A 16,307-nucleotide genomic window follows, 5' to 3' on the forward strand; every position below is an offset into this window, starting at 1 on the left:
CCACCTAAAAAAAATTCCTGGATCCGCCACCGGTTGTTTACAAGTTTTGTAGTGCATGAGATGAATAAATGAATGGCTAGAATGAATGAAGATAAATAAATTTGAAGCTCTGCATTGCATTAGCTCAACGCTTTTGAACATTTAATAGCATCAGCAGTCGAGATCTGTCTGCAGACACGACTAAGCTTTACCATAGGATGAATATGTTTTACTAAGTACCTATACCAAACTAATACCAACCAAACATCATCGGTACAGATACCTGTATTCCTTCTTCTTGTTTTCGGTTTAATTACCCTTCGGTTTCAATACTTTTTGATATTTTCAATGATACCGATACCAAAGGGACAAAATGATCAGTACGGTATTCGGTTTATACCTTCCTTTGTTTTCGGATCCTTAAGGTCAAGCAAGCTCAAAAGACATTATTAAAAAATCCAAACAACCTTTTCCATTAATAGAAAGAATAAATAAAAATAACAACTTATTTTGAGGTAATTATATATAGTATTTTAATTTAAAAAAAAAAACTCCTTGGATTAGAGGTGGGCAAATAAACCGGTTAACCAAACCGACCCGAAAATCGAACAGAAACCTAACCGGTTTGAAACCGATTATGTAGAAACCGCTTAGAACCGATTGAAACCGTAGGTTCGGACCCGGTTTGTAATTTTCACCATCAAAACCGGTTCCAAACTGGCTAACCGAAACCGATCAAAACTCGAACTGTAACCAATCGTAACCTGGTCAAGAAACTGGTTTCAACCCGAACCGAAACCGATCATAAACCGTTTTTGACTTTGTTGGCTAAACTGAACTGGTTTTAACCCAAACCGTTTTGAGTTTAACCCGTTTCTGCACCACCACCTTGGGTTCATCACTAAAAATACTTCCTTTAATTAAATTTAAAATCAAATCAAATAGTTAAAAATAGAGGCTAAAATGTGAAATAAATTAAGTAATTATACATTTTGGCCTAATAAATTAATTTCATTAACTAGTAAATAACTAAATAACAAATACTACTATTGATCACATATATTATGCTCATGCAACATGCAAACCAGTGGCAAGGTTATGAGTTCCACTGGTACTAACAGCCTTCATATCTCTCTTCTTTCCCCATTCATGCAGCCGAAGATGCAGCTCCGCGGCCGCGATCAAGAAATGCACCGCCTGTATCGGTGTCAGTATCGAAATAACCGCCTTTAATGTCTTCAACCTCAAATCATCGGCCATATGCAACAACTCCTCCATACCCTCCTTCTTCGACTCCACCTTCTCATCATTCACATCTCTTTCGTCCCTGATCATCTCCGATACTGCATTCGGCAGCTCCACCATCGACCTGTCCGCCACCGACTCCTGTTGCTTCGCCAGCTTTTCGGTTAACACTCGTGGATTGTTTTCTTTTGCAACGTGTCGATTTGTTCGATCTGAGTTGACGACAACTCTGCGAGATCTTCGTATTCTCGTGTAGTTGTCAACCCGCGAATGAGATCGCCCATTTTAGCCTCCAGCTGTATTCCGGATTTGGAATACAGCAAATGGATGGCTAACGTTGGGTGCTGAAGAGGTATGTACCCGCCTCAACATCGAGCGAGGCGGGTCAACCCACAAGATATAGACAAAAGGCTTGAAATCAAGATATTATGAAGGCACAAAGCCAAAACCTATGCGCATGGCGCATATCACATATGCTCACGCATATCACATATGCTCAAGCATCACATATGCTCACGCATCACATATGCTCACGCGTATCACATGCTCACGCACCATATATGCTCACGCATATCACATCTGCGCGTGGCGCATATCACATGCTCACGCATCATACATGCTCACGCATATCACATCTGCGCGTGGCGCATCCGCGCGTGGCGCATATTACATATGCTTGTGCATATCACATCTGCGCATGAAACATCTGCGCGTGAGAATAAAGAGAAGACCTCGCGCATCCTCAGGATAGGCGCATATCACACATGCACATAATCAACCTCGTCCTTATCCAAATCAGGATAAGGACAACCTTGATTGTGCACGTCAGACAACCTTCCAGAAGGTATCCTTTTAAGGAATAAGAATATGCTGATGTTGACAGCTGCCAATGAAAGGTGGACAACTCAGCAAAACCCATGTGCTACCACGTGATTGCACATGGGTCAGGTAAAATACCTGGGTCAGAGAATAATCAATGAAAAAGCACCAGGTGTCCTAAGGACACGTGGCGCAAAGCAATAGGAGGAGGCCAAAAAGGCCCTAATGGGATCTGAGCCCAATCATTGGAAACCCTAGCACTATAAATACCACACCACCTCCACAAGGAGAGGTAAGCAATACTAAGCAACAGTAAGCAAGAACAAGCTAGAAAATACATTCCAATTCCTTACTCACACTCAGATTATTATTATCTTCTCCTACAATCTCTTATTCTCACACCGGAGGGTTACCCCAAAGAGGACCCCTCTGTCCCTTTCTGAGGGGTAAGTTTACGGTGCTGTTCATTTTGTAGGTGGAAGGATTCAGTCTCCGGAGAACCATCGGTGAAATAGCATAATCATACCCGAGGAAAGTTGATCGTCTACCAGCGAGCCGATCCACGTTTCTTCATTGGCGCCATCACCTGTTACAACGGCAACAAAATCTCATCAGTTCTCTCTAAAAAATTTCACCATGGTTTCTGGTGTTCGTAACAGCGATCAAGTTCTGGAGGATATTGAACGTGAGGATGTTAATGAGGGACAGCAGTTTCTGAGGGTGCCGCGTGATTCTGCGCGCACCACCAGTAACCATCCCTTCATCACAACTCCTCATAGCCAGACTGAAACTCCTCCAGACGATCTCACGTTCCAAAATCTTACTGGCGCGAAACAAAAAGGACCAATGGGTCCAGAGGATGAAACCAATGATCCTAAAGAATGGCTCATAAACGAGCAACGACGTCTAATGGACAAGTACAATGAGCTGGTCAAACACAAAAGGTTAGCCGACTTAACACAAAGGCTCGCGTTTGATAAGCAAACCAATCAAGGAACAACAAAAAGGGCCCGCGCGCCGGAAGATGGTCACTCTGTTCACACTGAACACGCTGAGTTTAGTGATGAAGAAGTGCACAGCATGAGGAAAACGCGAGATACTCATGCAGGAGGCTCACAGCTCCGAGCGCACATGAACATGGCGCCTGGAGCAAAAGCCGATATGGATCTGTACACACCGTACAGCCCACCAGTGAGAGGGCAAGTGGACGTAACCACACCGTACAGGCCAGCCATCTTGGTGAAGCATTCAAAATTCACTGAGCGCATCGCGAAGGCTCCCATTCAGCATAAAACCAAGATGCCAAGTGGTTTGGGCAAATACGACGGCACAACAGATCCAGACGATTTCTTGCAAGGTTTCTATAACACTGAAAACCTAGAAAGCTGGACGATGCCAACATGGTGTCACATGTTTGCCCGCTGCCTCACGGGCGCGGCGCGTGTCTGGTTCGAAAGCTTGCCGACCGGGCAAATCGATGGGTTCGAAGAGCTATTGGAAAAGTTCCAAGCTCACTTCGTACAGTAGCGCAGACACACGCGCGACCCTGATGACATCATGCACTGCGTGCGCAGGAATGATGAAACGATTGAAGACTACATAACTCGTTTCAATCAGGAGTCTCTGGCAATTGGAGGTATCACTGAGCAACTCTTGCGCGTGGCCTTTATACAAGGTGCGCGCAGTGATCAACTCCGCAGAGCTCTCGTGAGCAGAGATGGCATGCCAACCACTTGGGCCAAGCTAATGGAAGCATCGCGAGTCTTCGCGCGAAATGAAAAACAAATTGCCCAAGATAGAGCAAGAGAAAGAGGGCATCAAGCAGAAGCACCACGCAACAACGAGAGAAGGGGCAAACAAAACTCTGTATGGTCCAGGTTGCAACAAACCAGTTTTTCTCCCGCAGAAAAGCAGGCGCAACCAAGCTCACCCCAGCCCCAAAAAGACATTCGTAATCGCGGATAGGGTGACAAGAGGGAAGGCGGCAGAGATCCTAACAGACCTCTACCAAGAATATGGACTCCCCTCACTAAAACGCCTTCACAAGTGTTAAGCACTGAGAATGTCCAGTTCAAAAGCCCCAAGCCACTACATTATAAGGGACCATCAAACAGTGGCAAGTATTGTGAGTTTCACAAGTCCACAGGGCACAACACCGATGCATGCCACCATTTGAAGGATGCAATTGAAAAAGATGTGAAATCAGGCAAGTTGGCTCACCTGGAGAAAAACCCAAGACCAGAAAATGAACAACCAGATGGAGCCTCAGCTAGCAAAAAGTTCAAAAGAATCTGTGTAGCCGAGGGAGGAAGGCAAGGGCAAAGATCAAGAAAGAGAAGCGAGCAAGTCCAAGGAGATTGGCGCGAGCAACAAGTAATCTTCCCAAGAATCAGGGGAGGCCCTTCTATCAGCAGTCCTCTAGTCATCACTACACACATTGCTCATTATGAAGTGTCAAAAGTCCTGGTGGACACTGGCAGCGAATCAGACATCATGTATGAGCAATGTTTCAGGAAGTTGGATCCAGCAGACCAAGCAAGGCTCAAAATTGTGAATGCACCAATCTCTGGTGTTTCAAATGAAATCATTCATCCCCTAGGTCAAATACAATTTGAACTAACCATGGGGGATGAGAAACACAAGCGAGCCGAAGTTGTCAACTTCTTGGTCTTGCCCACCACTTCATGCCACAATATGATCTTGGGTAGAGGAACGATTGCCCAATTCAACGCCATACCGTCGCCAGCGCACGGCGCGTTGGGGTTCCCAACACCAACAGGTGTAACATTTGTATACCGAGATCATTTGTGTGCAGTGACAAGTACACCACGGGAAGGGAGAATGAAACTTCCAATGGCAGACAACGCGCCAGAGGAATGGATTCTCAACCCAAAATTCCCAGAGCAAACAATCACAATTGGCGCTACGATATCAGACGACACGAGGTTGAGAATGAAAAGATTGCTCACAACATATATGTCGGTCTTCGCGTGGCAACATTCTGATATGACTGGGGTTCCGCGAGACCTGGCGCAACATTCTCTCAACACGTTCAAGTCTGTAGAGCCAATTGCTCAAAAGAAGAGAGTCATGGGGGATGAGAAGGCGAAGGCCATGAATGAGCAAGTTGAGGATCTATTGCGCGCAAACATCATCCGCCCGATACGATACCAGACATGGGTAGCCAATCCTGTGATGGTAAAGAAGAGTAACGGGTCATGGAGGATGTGCATTGACTTCAAGGACCTCAACAAAGCATGTCCAAAAGATTGTTACCCCCTCCCAAACATCGACGCAAAGGTGGACTCTGTGGCGCCATTCAAGTTCAAATGTTTCCTGGATGCCTACAAGGGCTATCACCAAATTCAAATGGCACCACAAGATGAGGACAAGACTGCCTTCAGAACCGACAAGGGTGTTTTTTGTTACACAAAAATGCCCTTTGGTTTGAAGAATGCGGGAGCCACCTACCAAAGACTTATGGATGCGGTTTTCAACGAGCAAATTGGAAGAAACCTAGAAGTCTACGTGGATGATTTGGTGATCAAAAGCAGGGAGGAAAAACAAATGCTCAAAGACATCGAATAAACCCTTTCGCGCCTAAAGGAAGTAAACATGAAGCTCAACCCGAGCAAATGCACTTTCGGCGTACAAGAAGGGAAATTTCTAGGTGTAATGGTCACCAAGGATGGGTTCAAGGTGAACCTAGAGAAGGTGGAGGCCATCCTTGACATGCCCTCACCATCCACCATAAAGGAAGTTCAAAAGTTGAATGGTAGATTGGTATCAATCAACAGGTTCCTAGCGAACCATGCAAGCAAATCTACCCCATTCGTTAACACATTGAGAAATTGCCTAAAGAAAAGCCAATTCAAGTGGACGCCTGAGGCCAAGCAAGCTTTCAATGAGATAAAAGAATGTCTGATAAATCTGCCCGCGGTCACAGCTCCACTTCCTGGCGAAACTCTAACATTGTACCTATCAGCAGGAGAGCGCGCCATCGGCGCAGTGTTGTTGGTGGATCGCAAGGGAATTCAAACACCGATATATTATGTGAGTCGGGTGCTGACAGATCCTGAGACGCGCTACTCCATCATGGAAAAGTTAGTTTTGTCACTAACACACGCGTCGCGCAAGCTTCATAGATATTTCAATGGTCATCCTATTGAAGTTCTGACTGGTTACAACATCCAGCAAGTCTTGCGGCATCCCGCGCTCTCAGGAAGGCTGACAAAATGGGCGCTGGAATTAGGAGAGCACACGATCGCCTATAAGCCCCGTCCAGCAATAAAGAGACAAGTCTTAGCTGATTTCATCGCAGAAATCCCCGAAGGAAAAATTGAAGAGGCTCAGCGCGAGGTAGACCCTCCGCGAGCCAATGATGAAGAAAATGTTTGGAGATTATTCACTGATGGAGCTTCAAACAACGAAGGGTCCGGCGCAGGCCTCAAACTGGTGGATCCAGAAAATCATGAGTATACTTATGCAATCAGGTTGGATTTCAAGAGCACCAACAACGAGGCTGAGTATGAAGCCCTGCTGGCTGGCCTGCGCATCGCGCACAAGTTTGGAGTTAAAAAGCTAGAGGCCCATGTTGATTCATACTTGGTAGCAGCACAGGTCAATGGCCTTTATGATGCCAAGGAGAACACCATGCCTCTGTATCTAGAGCAGGCGAAAAAGCTCATCGAGCAATTTGACTGCTTCAGAATCATACATATTCCGCGCAGTGAAAACAAATCTGCCGACGCGCTAAGCAAGATGGCATCAACCAGCTTCGATCACTTTGGCAAAGATGTCAGGGTAGAAGTAATGAGCAACCCGTCGGTGGGAGCGAAGTCTGTCCTTGTAATTCATACAACACCTTCATCATGGATAACTCCAATAATGGAATTCTTGAAGGAGGGAAAGGTACCGGACGATCGCGCACAGGCGAGGAAGATAAGACACAAGTCGCAGAACTATGAACTGCTTGATGGTACATTATATCGACGCTCTTATCTTGGACCACTCATGAAATGCCTAGATGCTGAGGAAGCAAGCTATGTGATCAGAGAGATACACGAAGGAATCTGTGGAATACACGCTGGCCCGCGCATGGTGGTTGCCAAGGCAATGAGCGCAGGCTACTATTGGCCAGGCATGTACTTGGACGCGTTAAAAGAAATCCAAAAATGCAAGGCGTGTCAGAGCTATGCACCAAACACCATGCGGCCAAAGAACAACTTGATTCCAGTGACCTCCGCATGGCCTTTCCACAAATGGGCAATCGATATTGTGGGTCCCCTACCGCAAGCGCAAGGGCGAGTAAAATTTTTGGTAGTGGCAGTAGACTATTTCACAAAATGGGTTGAAGCCAAGCCACTAGCAAAAATCACAGCCGAGGCGATGAAGCAATTTATCTGGAGCCACATCATATGCCGTTTTGGCCTTCCCATGGAAATTGTGAGCGACAATGGCAAACAATTCACCGACAGGAAGATATCCAGTTGGCTCAAGGAATTGCGCATCAACCAAATCTTCACTTCAGTATACCACCCTCAGGGGAATGGCCAAGTGGAGCGCGCGAACCAAAGCTTGCTAAATGGGCTGAAGAAAAGGTTGGAGGGAGAATCCCATTCTTGGGTCGAAGAGCTACCTAATGTCCTGTGGGCGCACAGGACATTAAGCAAAGCCAGCAATGGCGAATCCCCGTTCAGCCTAACCTATGGAACGGAGGCTATGATTCCAGCAGAAATTGGATGCTCATCCCATAGAGTGCTCATGATGAGTAAGATTGATAACGAGCGCGAAAGGAGGTTGGATCTCAACTTACTTGAAGGGTGCAGATAGGCGGCTATCATCAGTGAAGCCAAATACAAGAAAAAACTGGAAAAATATTACAATCAGCGCGTTAAAGAATGCCACTTCAAGAAGAATGATTTTGTCCTTCGAAACAATGAAGCTAGCCGCGCGATACCCCCGGGAAAGATGTCCCCCAATTGGGAGGGGCCTTATCAAGTCTCGGAAGAATTGGGAAAAGGCGCATACACTTTAAAAGATTTGAATGGAAAGAAGATCCCGCGCGCATGGAACGCAGCACAGCTTAGAAAATGTTTCATGTAAAAATTGTCAAGTTTGTAATCAAGGCTTTTTAAGCCATTATGAATAATGATACGCGCTATCTTCTCTTAATATGTGTTCTATTACCTTTTGCATACATGTTTCACACTTCCCTTTATTAATTTTGAGCAATATGACAACATTGTATTGACATCAAAACAAAAAATAAAACGAAGTAAAACATACATGCGCGAGCTTCAAGCTCAAACGCGTTAACGAGTTTTAACTCTAAAACGTCAGGGCCTTAGCCCAATAATATGAGCCTTAGCTCAGGGCCTCAGCCCAATAATATGAGCCTTAGCTCAGGGCCTTAGCCCAATAATACGAGCCTTAGCTCAAAACACTCAAAACATCCATCCTACATGCTGCGCAGCCTGACCATAAAAATACCTAAGCACAACTAAGGCAAAGCACATGCCAAAACATAGTTGTTAAGGTCTCAGGTCGAGGTCGCGCATGGAATTGTAATGGATATCTGAGTAACACATACTGACACGTAAAGGCTAAAAAACTCATAATTCCCTATAATAAATGCGCGATAACGTCGCGCAAAAGAGGAATAATGAAACGCCAAGGCACGTATCAACATAATCAGGATATTGCAAAATCACTTACAATATGACAAGGATTAAGTAAAATAATTTCCTTACAACCTTGTTCTTATTTCAACGTGCAAGCATATCTTATACTCAACAAGCAAACATGCAATATAAAGAGATGAATGGGGAATGCGCAAGATGCGAATAAGGGAAAAACAAAATTTCATTCCAAAGCATTGAAGTTTACAAGTTTACAATATGATGAGATACAAACTACAAATAAAAAAAAAAAAAAAAAAAAAAACATGAAGGGCTTCTCAAGTCTCCACGTCGACGTCAGCCTCTTCATCGCCCTCATCATCACCTCCCTCAGCATCTGGCGCAGCCCGCTCCTCGTCATCTCCAAATTGACCATAGTCAAGTTGTTCGTCCTGAATGGAGTCGTCTTCTATCACAATAGTGTCAGGAGCGGGTCCTTTGGCCACGCCAGAGCCGCTAGCAGGGGCAGCATTCCCCGCGCCATCATCGCCGCCACCAGCCCCTTCGCACTCGTCAAGTAATTTCTTTAGCGCGCCGAGATCGGGCTGGTCAGCAAGCGCGGCTATCTGCAAATCATAAGGAAAAGTATGAGTACAAAAAGACTAGGAAAATAAGTCAAGGTAAACTCATTAAGGTTAAAATACCTGCTCAAGGATGGGAATGGGAGTATTCAAATACTTCTCCCCCATCTCGGCCATGTCCGCGCAGACAACGTCGAGCTGATAAGGGTAGTCGGATGGGTTCTTCTTCAGCAAGCTATATTCACAGCCATCCTTAAACCCTTCAGCTCGACCCACCAAGCGCGAGGCAGCGTTGCAATCCATCACAAGGGTCTGAAACTCGTCTGAGTATTTCATCGTATAAGCGCAACGAGTCATACCCTGTGAGATTAGCCATTGGCGATCCTGCGCGAGGGAAGAAACAGACGTCTCAAGAGCAGGAATCTGAGAGTTTAACAACAGTTTCCTTGGTCTGTTTCAGCTCCTCTCTGTCGGACGCTGCTGCTGCCAAGGCCTCTTCCCTTTCCGCTCGCGCAGCATCGAGCGCTTCTTGGCTAGACGCTGCCGTCGCCAAGGCTTCATCTTTCTCTGCCCGCGCGGCCTCAAGCTTCTTCTTCAGGCGCGCAACCTCACTCTCCAATGAAGATTTGTCAGTGATAGACTGCACAAGAGCTTGGTCACGCGCCTCTGCGTCCAGCTCCAAGTCGCGCACTCGCCGCGCGTACATGGCCGCGTCCGCCTCGGCCGCCTGCAGCTTCTCCCGCGCAGCCTGTAGCTCATGCCCGCGCTTCACGAAGGCAGCGTTGGCACTTGCTCGGTTCTCGCTGAGCTCTGCTTGGAGTTTCTCAGCTCTCTCTCGAGCATCAGAAAGATTCCAAGCAGATACTTTAGCCTCTTGCTTGGCTTCCGCAAGAGCATCACGTACCTTTACGTAATCATAGCGAAGCTCTTGGGAGGCAGCAAAGAAAGCCGACCCAGCGAAAAGATGGTCATTGAGCAAGTCCACGCGAGCGCGGTCCTCCTGAAACCTCCTTTCAGCTGGAGGCACAGAATGAGCCCAGAAGTCTTCACAAACACCCATGGACTGAAATGAGTTATCCTCAGTAATATTCCATCTCGGGCGGTAAATGTGATCGGCTTCCTGCAAACACAAAGTAATGTTCTAAGTCATCTAAACACTAATATGGAAGTCCGCGCAGCGGAGCAAAACGAACTTATACATGCGGGGAGCAAGCAGAAAAGTCAGCGCCAGCCCCACGAGAAGACTGCGCCGCGAAATCTCGTGGCGCTACAGGGCTTGCGCGGCCGCCGTCGGAGTCTTCAAGTTGAACCTCCTCATCTTCCTCTGAAACAGGCCTTTTCTCCTGCGACCTGGAAGAATCAAAACCAGTCTCGCGAGGAGGGCTGCGCGTAGGAGGAGGTGAGGGAGGTCTCGACGCCGCCAGATCAGCGCGTAAAACGGCCTCCTGCTCCTTAGTAATCCCGATGAGGGGAGATTCAGCGCTTGCAGGAGCAGGAACAGAACCAACGGCGCTGGCACCGGCGCCAGCAGTGCCGCCAGCAGCTTGTACGCCAGCTATGACTCCTATGAAAAAATCAACAAAAAGAAATGGTTCATGACTTGATCTAAAAGAAAAAAGTCAGAAAATAAAAGCGCAATACATACCTTGGCGCACCGCCGTTCGCGAGTTAAACATCGCCATGAAGTCCATTCTCCCCTTTTTTGAGGGTAAAACAGGGGACTTCGAAGCAACCTCCGGCGCAGCCTCAGTACCTTGTTGCGCCTGAGGTTGATCCACCAAGGTCGCCGGCTCTACAAACATTTGAGTGAGCAAAGATTCATTAATAATTCTATCAGAATCGCGCTCATAAAACCATAAAGTATAAACAAAGTATACCTGTTGAAGAGGAAACAGCAGGCGCAGCGCCGCTTCCCTTTTCCGCCGCGCGAAGGGAGGAGGTGGCGGCACCATACCTCGTGTGGACAGGAGGTCTGCCCACATTTTGAGGCAAGGAAGACAAGGAAAACTTGGAGGTAAACTCCTGGGTTTTCTCAAGTCTCTTCGCCTGAGTAGGAGGATCCTGAGCAACAGGGGCATCATTTTTCTTCTTTTTTTTACTGGCCCCTGCGCCAGTTTTCCCTTTAGCTTTACGCTTTAGTTGGGGCACCTCAGCTTCCTCCTCCACCTCCTCTTCCGCGAGCTCCAGCTCGTAGTTCTCGAGCGCATCTACAATACGTGCAACAGAAATGTTAACCAAATTTGGTATTCTAAAGGCATAAGCATAAGTACAAAGGCTTACCAGGCGCATCGCTGTCAAAGCAAAATCCCAAATCAACAGGGATGAACATGTCATCAAAGCGATCGGGGAAGCCAACCTCCCCAGCGCCCAGCGCGACAGAGCCACCCTCCATATGCTCATCATAGGCGGCGTGGACATACTCCTTGCTTACTGCACAAAACAAGACAAATGATATTAGCAAAACGAATTATATTCGCGCAGAGATAATGCAATGAGTTAATAACTTACACAAGCCGTCAACTTGGATAACAGGCTCAGTCGCGCTGTCGGCCCACCTCCTGCTCATACCAACCCCCACCAGCGCCTCCTCGCAAATGTTCTTGGCGGGGGATGGTTCAGCAGTCAACTTATTAACCCAAGCGCCAGTTGGGTTCTTGAGGACATCCACATCCGCGGGCGCAGAAGAGATCGCGCGCATGGTCATGTGGATGGGAATCACACCAGCCTTAATATAAAAAAATCTCTCAAACCAGTCGTGAAGGCTCTTGAAGGAAACAGTGCAACACTTGACCTTCTGACTGCGAGGAACGAATGAGAACCAAGAATCTTGGATCTTTGGCTTATAAAAATACTGAAAGCGCCGAGGGGTGGGCTCCTCGCGCTGAGATTTGCACATGAACTCAAAATGAGTCATGCGCACAAGTCCAAACGGATGGACTTGGGATATGTGAATCCCATAGAATCGAAGCAGCGCACCCACAAACCTTGTCATCGGGAGACGAAGGTTGCAGTGGGTGAAAAAGTGGCAGTACAGGGAGATATGGCCGGTGGGCGGATCCGCCGCCGTTTGCCCGGCCGCCGGGAGCAAACAGCCATACTCAGGGAGAAAACCCTGAGAGGCGATGAGACTGTCAAAATCGGACTGTCTCAACTTGCAAGGGATCTCATCCCACCTCTTCACTACCTTGACCTTCCCCACCTCCTCCGATGAGGCCTCAGCAGCCCGTTTCCCCTTGCCGGTCTTCTTCAAAGTTGACATCACTAATGACTTTACACGGCGTTTGCTGGGGGAGATTGTGTTGTCTGGGCTATCAGACATACAACTGAGAGTCAGACACAGGTTACTTCAAGAACGAAAATCTGGAAGATAGGCACTTAATCGGAACAAAATGGAAGGAAAAAGCTCTGAAATAACAAGGAAGATGAAGGATAATAACTCAAAGGGCTTGCTTTTATAGGCCCAGGAGAGAGAGAAACTGGTACTTATCAGAGTGCACGCGCCCCCACTCGCAGGCGTAGGCCAACGCGAGCGCGACACGTGTCCCTGACACTGTGTGAGGGGACACGAAAGGGAACGAAACAGGTACTGCCAGAGTTCACGCGCCACCACTCGCAGGTGCAGGCCAACACGAGCGCGACACGTGTTCCTGACACTGTGTGAGGGGACATGAAAGGCAACTGTAGCGCCTCGAGCACACAAAAAGTCTGACACGTCTCCATCTCTGACGCATGTCAATACCAACCAACCACGTACATGGACGATTCATTTCAACCAAAGGATAGAATTTCACGCAACGATGAGAAATAAAAAGAAAAGACAAACCCTATTAAAAGAGCAAACTATTAAGTCTAATATCTATCTTACCTCGCTCGCGCGAGACAAGACACACATTAGACTGGGGGGCTTGAAGAGGTATGTACCCGCCTCAACATCGAGCGAGGCGGGTCAACCCACAAGATATAGACAAGAGGCTTGAAATCAAGATATTATGAAGGCACAAAGCCAAAACCTATGCGCATGGCGCATATCACATATGCTCACGCGTATCACATGCTCACGCACCATATATGCTCACGCATATCACATCTGCGCGTGGCGCATATCACATGCTCACGCATCATACATGCTCACGCATATCACATCTGCGCGTGGCGCATCCGCGCGTGGCGCATATTACATATGCTTGTGCATATCACATCTGCGCATGAAACATCTGCGCGTGAGAATAAAGAGAAGACCTCTCGCATCCTCAGGATAGGCGCATATCACACATGCACATAATCAACCTCGTCCTTATCCAAATCAGGATAAGGACAACCTTGATTGTGCACGTCAGACAACCTTCCAGAAGGTATCCTTTTAAGGAATAAGAATATGCTGATGTTGACAGCTGCCAATGAAAGGTGGACAACTCAGCAAAACCCATGTGCTACCACGTGATTGCACATGGGTCAGGTAAAATACCTGGGTCAGAGAATAATCAATGAAAAAGCACCAGGTGTCCTAAGGACACGTGGCGCAAAGCAATAGGAGGAGGCCAAAAAGGCACTAATGGGATCTGAGCCCAATCATTGGAAACCCTAGCACTATAAATACCACACCACCTCCACAAGGAGAGGTAAGCAATACTAAGCAACAGTAAGCAAGAACAAGCTAGAAAATACATTCCAATTCCTTACTCACACTCAGATTATTATTATCTTCTCCTACAATCTCTTATTCTCACACCGGAGGGTTACCCCAAAGAGGACCCCTCTGTCCCTTTCTGAGGGGTAAGTTTACGGTGCTGTTCATTTTGTAGGTGGAAGGATTCAGTCTTCGGAGAACCATCGGTGAAATAGCATAATCATACCCGAGGAAAGTTGATCGTCTACCAGTGAGCCGATCCACGTTTCTTCAGGCGCCATCCGCCTATCCATAAAAACGCGTCCTCGAGTTTGCTTCGCCATGCGGGAGAGAACATAGACATTGTGTCTAGCCTCTCCCAGCTGGATTTTGTCTGGTAATACAATTCGTAGTGTCGTACGACCTTCTTGATGAGTGGAATCAAAACTTCGTAGTTGTTGTTGTTGTGACTCTGAATGTGATTGTGATTGTTAGCGACTGATACTAGTTCTTCGAGGTACGAGTTCTGGTCGCGGAGCCAGCACTCGAAGAATTTACGGAAGGTTTCGCGGGGAGGTTTATCAGCGGTACACATAGTTTGAGCCATGATATGATGAATGGTGTTGTGTTAGGCAAAGGTGAATAAATAGAGGGTGCAAGTTGGAATGAAAGATCGAAAGAGTTTGATTTTGTAGAGATAACTTGATTCATGTATTAGATTTGTGGCTGCAACTTGAACACATGGGGATAATATAAAAATCTTTGAAATCTTAAACTTTACAGATTTGCCCTTTACATTTTGTATATGACGTTTTCGGTTTTTGGTTTTTAGTAAATAAAAACGGTTTAAAGACGACGTCGTTGTAATTCATTCAATCATACGTTTTTAGGAAAGAAGAAAAAAAGGAAAAGATATATTATTGTAGCGCGTGCAATACAAGAGGCACCTACAACATCCTTTTAAGTTTCAGGGCCAAGGCAAGTTAAAAAATGGATTTGAACCAAAAACCTTTGTTTGATGGCAGTGGCCTCCATACCCTAGATGTGGTAAGTGACGAGCAGCGGTGGTGGTGCCCCGTACTCCCTAGTCTAAGGATGCGTCATAATTGAATTTATTTGTTTTCTCATATTGGTCTGATGAAGCAAACTTTTTATCATCTGCGATAAAGATATGGTTTGTATACATCTAACCCTTTTCAGACCATAATAATAATTCTACTATGAATGAGAGTTTACCGAGGGCATATGCTATTGAGGGAAAAAATAAAATCAATTATAGTAAGAAAATGTGTTTAAAATGTAACCCTACTAAAAGTGTAAGAGTTTTTATATCGTATGAAAACACATGAGTGATGTGTTTATGGTATTATTCGAGTCCTATGGACATTCTATGAATATGGTAATGGAGATAATCGTATATATGGATCATTTGAGCGTATTTAAATAGACACTATGTTTACATATGAATTCTTGCGTCGTTACATTTCACTTAGGATTAGGAATTATAAGTTCTTTGAACGAGTGGTGGTAAACAAGCAAAGTTCTAAACTTAAATTGTGTTACTGGAAGAAGCATGAAACATGAAGGGATTAAAATGTAAAAACTCTGCAAGTTGGATGAAACTTAAGAGAGAAGGGTCAAAACATTTTGTGGGTCCCATTTTAAGTTTGAAGGAAAAGGTTTTTTAACGTTTAGTGCAAGTGGCCCCCTTTTTCATTCATGGACAGTTATGTTTCTTGTTTTGTCATGGGGAACATATACTTGCTACTATTATCAAGTATTAAACTACATATTTTATATATTTAATAATAATAATAATAATGATATGAAAACTATACTAATAAATATTGTTAAAAAATAATAATAATAATAATGAGTATATAGTAATAATAATATAAATTAAACAAGTATGAGTTGTTTTACTTTTAGGATATAAAGAATGTTTTCAAATTTACGAAAATGATAGTAACTTGTGATATTTTTATAGCAAGTTTGTATAATTACATGTAATATAAGAACCAGAAGAAATTAAAAAGCGATTAAAGGCAAGAAAAATAGGATTCTTTCAATTAAAAAGAATTTGGTGATTAAAAGTTGTATATTTATTAGTAAAATTTTGGTTCACGCGACCTGTTACGGAAAAGACGAACAGCGAGCATCAAGCGTCAGGCATCAGCAAAAGAGGTTGGCATCGACTAAGTGAAATCGCCAGGTGGCTCGCTCCAGGTGCATGAGTGGCTTTGCTGGCTCTTGTACGATGGTTTTGGTTTATTATTAGGCATTTTGGGGTTTTATTGGATAACGTTGAGTTTCAAATTTCGTGATTTATTTCAAATATTCAATAACTTGATTTATAATAATAATAATAATAATAATAAAGTCAGTTTTGTATTTGTTATTGTGTGCTTTTTTATTATTTGCCGATGCAATTGCTAAATCTACACAATTTCCCATTCA

General features: G+C 45.3%; 1 pseudogene; it reads right to left on the bottom strand.

The window, feature by feature from the left end:
* Positions 1-1,047: 1,047 nt before the first annotated feature.
* On the bottom strand, positions 1,048-14,458 carry LOC143622535 (protein DOG1-like 4; annotated as a pseudogene).
* Between the last annotated feature and the right edge of the window lie 1,849 nt (positions 14,459-16,307).

Source organism: Bidens hawaiensis, unplaced genomic scaffold, assembly GCF_021521415.1.
Source record: "Bidens hawaiensis isolate Kalapana, Puna unplaced genomic scaffold, B.hawaiensis_p1.1 tig00003182_1, whole genome shotgun sequence".
In the NCBI taxonomy this organism is placed as follows: domain Eukaryota; kingdom Viridiplantae; phylum Streptophyta; class Magnoliopsida; order Asterales; family Asteraceae; genus Bidens; species Bidens hawaiensis.